The 8,796-nt window shown below is 29.6% G+C and overlaps 1 pseudogene; it reads left to right on the top strand.

The window, feature by feature from the left end:
* Window positions 1-2,241: 2,241 nt before the first annotated feature.
* On the top strand, window positions 2,242-8,542 carry LOC110700405 (annotated as a pseudogene).
* Window positions 8,543-8,796: the final 254 nt, after the last annotated feature.

The following is an 8,796-nucleotide window of genomic DNA, read 5'->3' as shown; positions in this document are numbered from 1 at the left end:
CAGTCTGAGCATCCGATTTTCTCCCGCTCCGACTGCGGGGTGTGATAGAGAATATCCATAGAATATTTTCATCCTAGGTTTAGGATATATTTTGTATAAGATTATCTTTGATATCTGTACATATCTTATAGTTACCTAATATGATTAGGTTTCTCATTGTAACCCTATAAATATTGATCAATGGAAATCACTCTAATCAAGGAGTTCATTTTGTATATGGTTTTTTTTGAAGGAACTTTGTATATGGTTTTGGGCCACATTATTAATCAAATAAAGACATTGGAAATAATTCATTCCTTGTTTAAAATTTTTCATTATATTTTTGCCATGATTTTTTTCTATTTTGGTCAGAGGGTTCGATTCTAGGATTTTTTAGGGAATTTTGATTCAACTGCGTATACGAACCTGGATTAGCCATATAGCACTATGGAGACATATTGCTAAATATACACATTTAAACATATTATTCACTTCAAAAACTATGTACTTCATATATGACAAAGTCTTAATATAGGTTAGGAGCAAGCTTAGGACTCTTAAAAGGTTACTGAGTCACAATTTTGAGTTAGTGCCAAATAAAGAAATTAAACCTTGGTAGAATTAATAATAGCAAATGATTAAACTAATATAATGAAAACACACTCATTCAAATCTACTCATGAAAGATTTTAAAAAGTTTGCCAATATTGTATATGGCGTGTCTTTTTTTTTTTTATATATATATATTTTTATGCCTTTACACATTTGGTACCATTTGACCCTTTGTTTATTTTATCTTTGATTACTTTGTAGGTGAGTGCATAATAGAAAACGGAGGGAAATTTTATAAATAAAGGACAAGTTCAGCTGTTCAGTAGCAAAAGTTAATTACTTAATTTTATAAGTTCAATTCAACAAATATTAATCAAGTTTAAATAAGTAATAGGGAATCACTAATTTTTTATTTTTTTTTTCTTAAAAAAAATAATAAAAAAAACTTTAGCTAAAATTATATGAAAAGAACAAGATCAAGATCTTAATTTATCAGTTATGGTGTTCTGAAACTAACATTGTCTTAACTCCAAATAACATTATTCCGCATTCATTGTAAAACTACAAAAAGAATTGGACTCAATAACACCAACTATAGGTTTGGTGTAGAGAATAATACAACTTTAATCGGGTGCACTAGACATCACAAACTATTACCCCGTAATTTAGTTTGGTGCAGAAAATGTCATAAATGATATCGGAACTTCTACCGAAAAAGTATAATTTTATTAATTAATATTTTTTTATAAAATTTCACCCTTTTAAAAAATTTTCTCTTACCTATTTAATTAATTTACTATACCTAAGAACATGCCCCCTTTATTATAATTCACTTATTACCCCTAATTAGTAAAAATTAATACTACTCCTTGAATAACACCAATGTAAACGAGGAAGAAAACTAAGATCAGTCCTAAAATCCTAGGCAATCAATTGGCACAAGACATTCTTTAAATTGTACTTTGGTAAATTATGAAACTTAATTTCTAGATCTGTGCTGAATACATGCATTTGGTTATTCTTTTTTTTTTTCCATAATTTTATGAAAATAGGATATTCTTTGGTATTATGATGATTGGTTGAAATTGATGTATTGTTTGAATGACTTTGCATAATTTGTGTTGTGAGATATTGAGTTATGTCACTAGAAAACTTTATTTTGCCAAACATAATCCATTCATTCCAATTCATTATGAATTACAAAATATGTTAAAGAAAAGTAATTAGGGAGTATGGTCTAGTTATCATAAAGTAACTAAATAGTTTAGGGAAAATTTAAAAAGGGTGAGAATTATATATACTTTGTATATATCAAAATAAAAAAATACTCTTTTTGATGTGATCTTTTAAGACATTTTCTGCACCAAACTTAAAAGTTTGTGATGTTGAGTGCATCCGATTAAGGTTGTGATATTCTCTTCATCCAATCTATAGTTAGTGTTATTGAGGCCAATAATAATAATAATAATAATAATAATAATAATAATAGAACATATGCGTTAATTATGTAGGAGTGGACACAATCAGACAATGTAATGCTTACATCAATGGACGGAGTAGTATTTAATTACGGAGTATTTTTTTGTAGAACAACCCACTTGTTGATTACATGTATTAATATTGACTACTCGTAGAATAATTTCGTGAATCTCGAGCTAATATATATTATAATACTAAGCACGACTTTAAGACCTTACTTAAGCCCTATAAGTAGAGTAATTTTCCTAGCTAATTATCGCAAATCGCAATTAAGCAACAAACACTCCATCTCACAAAACACAAAATGAGGGTGTTAAACTTAATAATGCTCAAACATTTCTTCCTCTTCTCCTTTTTGTTAGCCTCGGCTTATGCTTTATCTTCAACCCCCTCCGTCATTATCGTCGGCGCCGGAATGTCAGGTACGTACTACGTTACATCCTACGTACCATACATTTGTACATTTACTAAATCCTAATATAACTTTGTACTTGCGAAATTAGTATTATTACTAGTACTACCTTAATTATATTTTGATTTAGTTTTCACATTATCAGTGACCTAGTGTAAAACATGTATGTGCCCAAAAATTAACATTGGAGAAGTGTTTTACCTTTAAGCACGTACAATATTTCATTAGAAAAATAATGGCATAAATAAACATACAAATATTTGAAGCATTTATTTAATTTATAGGGATTTCGGCGGCAAAAAGACTTGAAGATGCAGGGATCAAAGATTTCCTAATACTAGAGGCAACCAACGGATCGAATCGGTGGCCGAATCAAGAAGACTCAATTCGCGGGACACACAGTTGAGATGGGAGCAAATTGGCTTCATGGAGTAGGAGGTCCAAAGAGAAACCCTCTTTATGAAATGTCTGAAAAAATCCACCTTAAAAAATTTTACTCCGACTTCAACAATGTCTCACTCAACACCTATAAGCAAGAGTACGTAATAATTAATCTAACAGTACATTAAAAATATTTTTTATTATTTTATTTGAACTTATATCATTTGAAGTTTGATGAAGTTCTTTTTTTCTAAATTTATTTTAATTAAATATATTGTATATGTAATTAGTTTTTCTTAACTTATTTTAACAAAAAAAGATTAATTAGATGTTATAAAATAAGATGAAACAAACAAACAGACTCTATAATCATTATATTTTGTTAGAGATATAATATATCGGAAAATATGTGTGATATATTTTCCGTATTGATCTTATTAGGAGAATAATATATTTAGGTTTATTATATGTTAAAATATTATTTAAGTATATCTTTTAGGAAGATTGTTTCCTATCTTATGTTCTTAGGTTTTGTATAAATATTCAACCTATTGATGAATAATAAACAAGCAATACAAAACCCATTCTATTCTATATTTCTCCCCTAATTTGTCATATTTGCATTATACATAAATTATAATACATTACATGTTGGAACAACAAGTGTGTAGTGTGTGAATTTTGTGAAAAAACTCAAAGTCCCACATTGGTGGGAAATGAGAGTTTTACTCTCTTTATAATATAGAGAGTGGGCTAAAGGGGTGTGGCCCTTGGGCTACCCACATTTTGTGGAGAGGGAGGACCTATATGGTAAACCATATATCACACACACGCGCGCCGAACTGAGCTGGGCTGGGTCGGGTTTGGGTTATTAAACAAACTTAATTTTTGTTACCGGTTTGATTAATATTCAGTTACAAAACGTTTTACTGTTTTAGTTTAAATTTTTCCGTTACATTGCTTGATTCTCGTTGCTGTTTTACTACTAAACGTTGCACCGTTACACTGATTTAATGCCTTGATTTTTGCTTAACGAATACACTAATTGCAGTAAACGTTGCTAATCTTTCTCCCGTTTTCATGCTTAAGCTGTTACGTATCTTTACCTATAAAAGGACGGTTCCAGCTTTGTTTTTAAAAACACACGAAAAAATACAGAAAACCACTTTGCAAAATATATTTTCTCTTCCTCTCAAAACAGTCGAGCAGTTTCTTTCTGATTTTCTGGTGTTCCGTTGTCCGGTGGTTCGGTGCAAAACTGCCGGTATTTTATACTTGTGAAAGACTGTTTTATCCTGGGGGCATCCGGTTTGGTACGAGCTGCTTGCACAAGTTTGAGGCAGTGCCGCGAATGTTCTAAAGAGAGCGACATAGTCCGCGACTCAGTCTTATTCTCGGTAACATTGTTCTTACTATTTTATTTGTGCAATTCTGTTTATAACATTACATTATTACATATGTAACCTAACCTTTGTTTTTCTTTTTCTCTTTTTAATTTCTAATTTTTAATTTTTATTTTTAACTTTATAGGGGTGGAAGGTACAAGGAAAATGAGGTAGATGCTGCGTTTAGCAAAGCTGATAAAACATTAGACGATGGTGAAAAGTTCTCAAAGGTTTTGAATTCGGAGAATAATGGGGATGATATGTCCATTTTGAGTTTTGAACGCCTACAGAAAACGTAAGTATATAAATTAATTTATTTTATTTTTTTTGGCGTTTTACCCAGTTCACCCTTTGGATTAATCCGGATTTTAGGATCAATTTTGGGTGGTTAGGTTTCAATCCTCTCCCAATTGTTGTTGTGGGGGATCGAAATTAAACAATATCTAATTACTAAGTATTTACATTCTTTATTTGGTGTATATATATATATACCAAATTAATTTTTTATATTACAAAATCCTTTACAGAAAACTTGTTTGATTATAAATTATGTGAATTATATAGTACATCTATATACAAGTATACGACAGTATGAGTACTTAAACATTGTCTTTAAGACTTTAACAGATGAGCGGATTAGATGATGACAATTAGTTAATATTTTAAACACGATACAAATCCGTTGCAATAGTACTTTACATAATTACATTTTATTTTTATATTTTGTAATAAAATAAATTTATGATAAAATTTTTAAAAATGGGAATAGTCCACTTGTTTGTTGATATACTTTAAAATTGTTTACGTAGTAGGTGAACAAAAAGAAGAATATACGAGTGATTCTTTTTTTATAGAGGATGCAAATCAAACATTTTTTAAAATTTAAACTTTTAAACAATATATAGAGTATAATATATATAGATCTACTCCTAATTCAACAACAAATTAAAATTTGTACAACTCCCTCCACTATAGTCCCTTAATTAATGATCTTTTTGTTTATTGTTCAAGTTCTTACTATGTTAAAAATCAATTGTTGTTAATATTCATACTTTTTTTTTTTATTATTATTTTTTAATTAGATCTTAGATGTTAGAATATCTTTATTACCTTTTCCATTAACTCGATTATAATTTCTAAGGACACTCACAAGTGAGATGGAGTCATCTCACATTGTAAATTTGTAGGAAAGTTATAGATCTTATAAACGCTACCTAAATCCTTATAACAATTGATAGATTAATTGGACTAAATACGGACAAATAATACTTGTATATTATTAATCTATGACGTATACCATGATGAATTGGTGAAAAGTTGATAAAACTATACTTAATGACAGTGATCCAAGAAGTACCCTAGAAAAAATGGTGGATTTCTTCACATTTGATGGAGAACAAGCGGAGGCACCAAGGGTAACAAGCTTGAGGCAAGTACTACCTATGGCGGAGTCCCATGATTTTGGTGAAAATTCATACTTTGTAGCTGACTCTAGGGGTTTTGAGAGCTTGGTTCATCTTATTGCCAAACAATTCATCTCCTTTAAAAATGGTGCTATCAATGATCCAAGAGTCAAATTTAATCAGGTTCGTACTAGTATACTACAACTCTTAAATTTTTTTACCAATAATAATATGATACAGTCTTTTAAATAATTATCGACCTGAATTTATTTTTTACTATATCTATTGCTGAAATATAAAATTTTAATAGATATCCATGGGTTTATGGCTAATTAATTTTGGCATAAGGATCTTGCTAACAAGCACCCTGGACGTTAGATACTTATTACGAAATTTACGAGTAATATATTACTACGAAGTATTAAGCTCGTAATGCATGACAAAAGCACGTGTCGATCAATGTTATTAATGTTAATTTTACACTTTATTATCTACACATTTAGTTTTCTTATTTAATGTTCCTAGGGCGCTTGTTATTAGCTTTTGCTTTTTTTTTTGTATTATTATTTTTAAAAAAAATTATTGTTATTAAAGCTTAACTTGTACTCCATATTTAATACAGTATATTAATTAAGGAACTTGGCTAGATCTTTCTTTCCTAAACCATTTATTACTCGTAGCATTTACTAATGTCGAATGTTAAAGTCCAAATAATCTGAGTTTAGTCATGTTAGCGTATTAACCATATCTTATCTTACTACTTCTAAAAAAAAAAAATCTTATCTTACTAAATAAGTGCATGCGACTTGAATTTATTTATTACTCGGTAGAATATTTATTCGTTTATTTGTGTTTTGTATTTTTTATTTTTTTTGTATGATAAGCAACTTGAATTAATTTATTCGTCTGTAGTTTATTTATTCGTTTATTTGTTTTTTGTATTTTTTTATTTTTTTTTTATGATAAGCAACTTGAATTAATGTATTACTCCGTAGTTTATTTATTCGTTTATTCGTGTTTTGTATTTTGTATTTTTTATTTTTTTATTTTAGGATAAGCAACTTAAAATGTATTCTCTAGTCAAGAATTTCGAGAAATTAAAAAAATATATCTTTAGTGTTATATCCATCATTCCATCCACTATGCTAATTATATATATACTCCGTAAGACCGTAATTAAGAAGTGCATAAATCTAATATATTTAATTGATACAGGCTGTCACAGAGATTGACCAGTCAAAAGGTGGAGTAACGGTAAAAACGGAAGATGGGAAGCAATACCATGCCAAACTTGTTATTCTCTCTCCTAGCCTTGGTGTGTTACAAAGTGAACTTATCACCTACAAACCACAACTTCCTGTAAGTTACTCGTACTAATTATACCACTAAACTTATTTTTACCAATGACTTTAAAAAAAGAAATAAAAAAAATCTCGTATAATCATTGTATATATTTAAGACCAGTAATCATATACGAAGTTGTTTATAATAATGACCATCCACAAATACTTTACTTCATATTTTTTCATTAACTGACGTGTTATATATTATATATATCATATCGAGTAGTTATTATTGTTATAAGAATTAAGAACATATACGGAGTACATGATTATTTTACTTATGTTAATGTTGTACACGTACGTACTTGACTTAAACAGCTATGGAACAGGCGCGCAATCTCAGAGTTTAGCATAGGAGTTTATACCAAGATATTCCTCAAGTTTCCTCGTACATTTTGGCCTGTTGGCAACGGCACTGAATTTTTCTTATATGTTCACGAACGAAGAGGATATTACGCTATTTGGCAGGTACATTATCAATCAAAATGTTTACTTAGCTAGATGATTAAAGTTGTGCGTGATTAATTAATTTAATTACGTGCTAATAAAACAAATTGCAGCATTTGGATAATGAATATCCAGGATCGAACGTTATGTTTGTAACATTAGCAGACGACGAGGCTATAAGAGTAGAGCAACAATCTGATGAAGAAACAAAAGCGGAAGCAATGGAAGTATTGAGAAAAAGTTTGGTAAAAACATCCCTGAAGCAACAAATATTATGATTCCTCGTTGGAAATCTGATAGATTTTACCGTGGTTGTTTCACTAATTGGCCGGTTGGCTACCCTCAAGAGCGCCATCAACAATTGAGGGTAAGTTCGTTTCTTAATTACCCCGTACTATTTTATTTAAACTTAAAATATACGAATGGATTTGCCCGGGACTCCAGGAGCGAGCAAGGATTTGACTACGCTCGGGCAAAGATTGCCCGAGCGTACTATAAACTCTAGTATAATAAAATAAAAAATTATATTTAATAGTTAAATTACTGTTAGGTGTAAGTACATCATTATGATACCCTAAAATTAATTTATATGAAATTTACACGTCTGATTTGTTTATTTATTTGTGGTTGGTATAGGCTCCATTTGGTAAAATATACTTCACAGGAGAGCATACACACCCAAGATTATTTGGATATGCAGACGGTGCATATTATTCAGGTACATTCTCGCAAATTAACGGGACCATATCAATCAATTATTGCACTCTATATTATATTTTTCTCCGTATCTAAATGTTGTTCTTATTTTAATGTATTTTTTTTTTAAAAAAAAAAAATTTACGAACCCATGTCAAAATAAGAACATTTTAAAAACGAGGATGTAAAAGTAATCAGCTTGTTAATTTGCACATCACGTGGAATGTGATTTTGCAGGTGCTGATACTGCAAAGGATGTAATAAAATGCTTGAGGAATAAGAGTTGCAGTGGATAGCTCCAAACAAGAATAAATAAGGGTTTCTGTCCTTAATTAATAATTAATATTGTTTGATTATAAGTTCATTAATATTCCGTACGTACTATACAAATTAATCAAAATTATATCTCTGGAAAAGAGTTTTGATGTGTCTTTATAGTAAAAACAAGGCAAGATGTCTCATCACAATTATCGATGTGATTTTTTTATGAAACTTTCTTAATTGTCAATTTGTCATTGGAGTACTACTGATTTTCCTATATTCGTGTTTATGTGTTCGAGAATTAATTTAATTTGTAAAGGTTGTCACAGAAATTGGCCCATGAAAAGGTAGTGTGAAGTAAAAATGTACTTATATACTCCGTGTTGTGTTATGTAAAATGTCAATATGTCATTAGTTATTATTATCACTCCGTGTGGTGTTATGTAAAATGTTACAGT

The sequence above is a fragment of the Chenopodium quinoa genome, unplaced genomic scaffold (genome assembly GCF_001683475.1).
Source record: "Chenopodium quinoa cultivar QQ74 unplaced genomic scaffold, ASM168347v1, whole genome shotgun sequence".
NCBI classification, from domain to species: Eukaryota; Viridiplantae; Streptophyta; class Magnoliopsida; order Caryophyllales; family Amaranthaceae; genus Chenopodium; species Chenopodium quinoa.
This window is presented reverse-complemented; position numbering and strand designations above follow the sequence as displayed.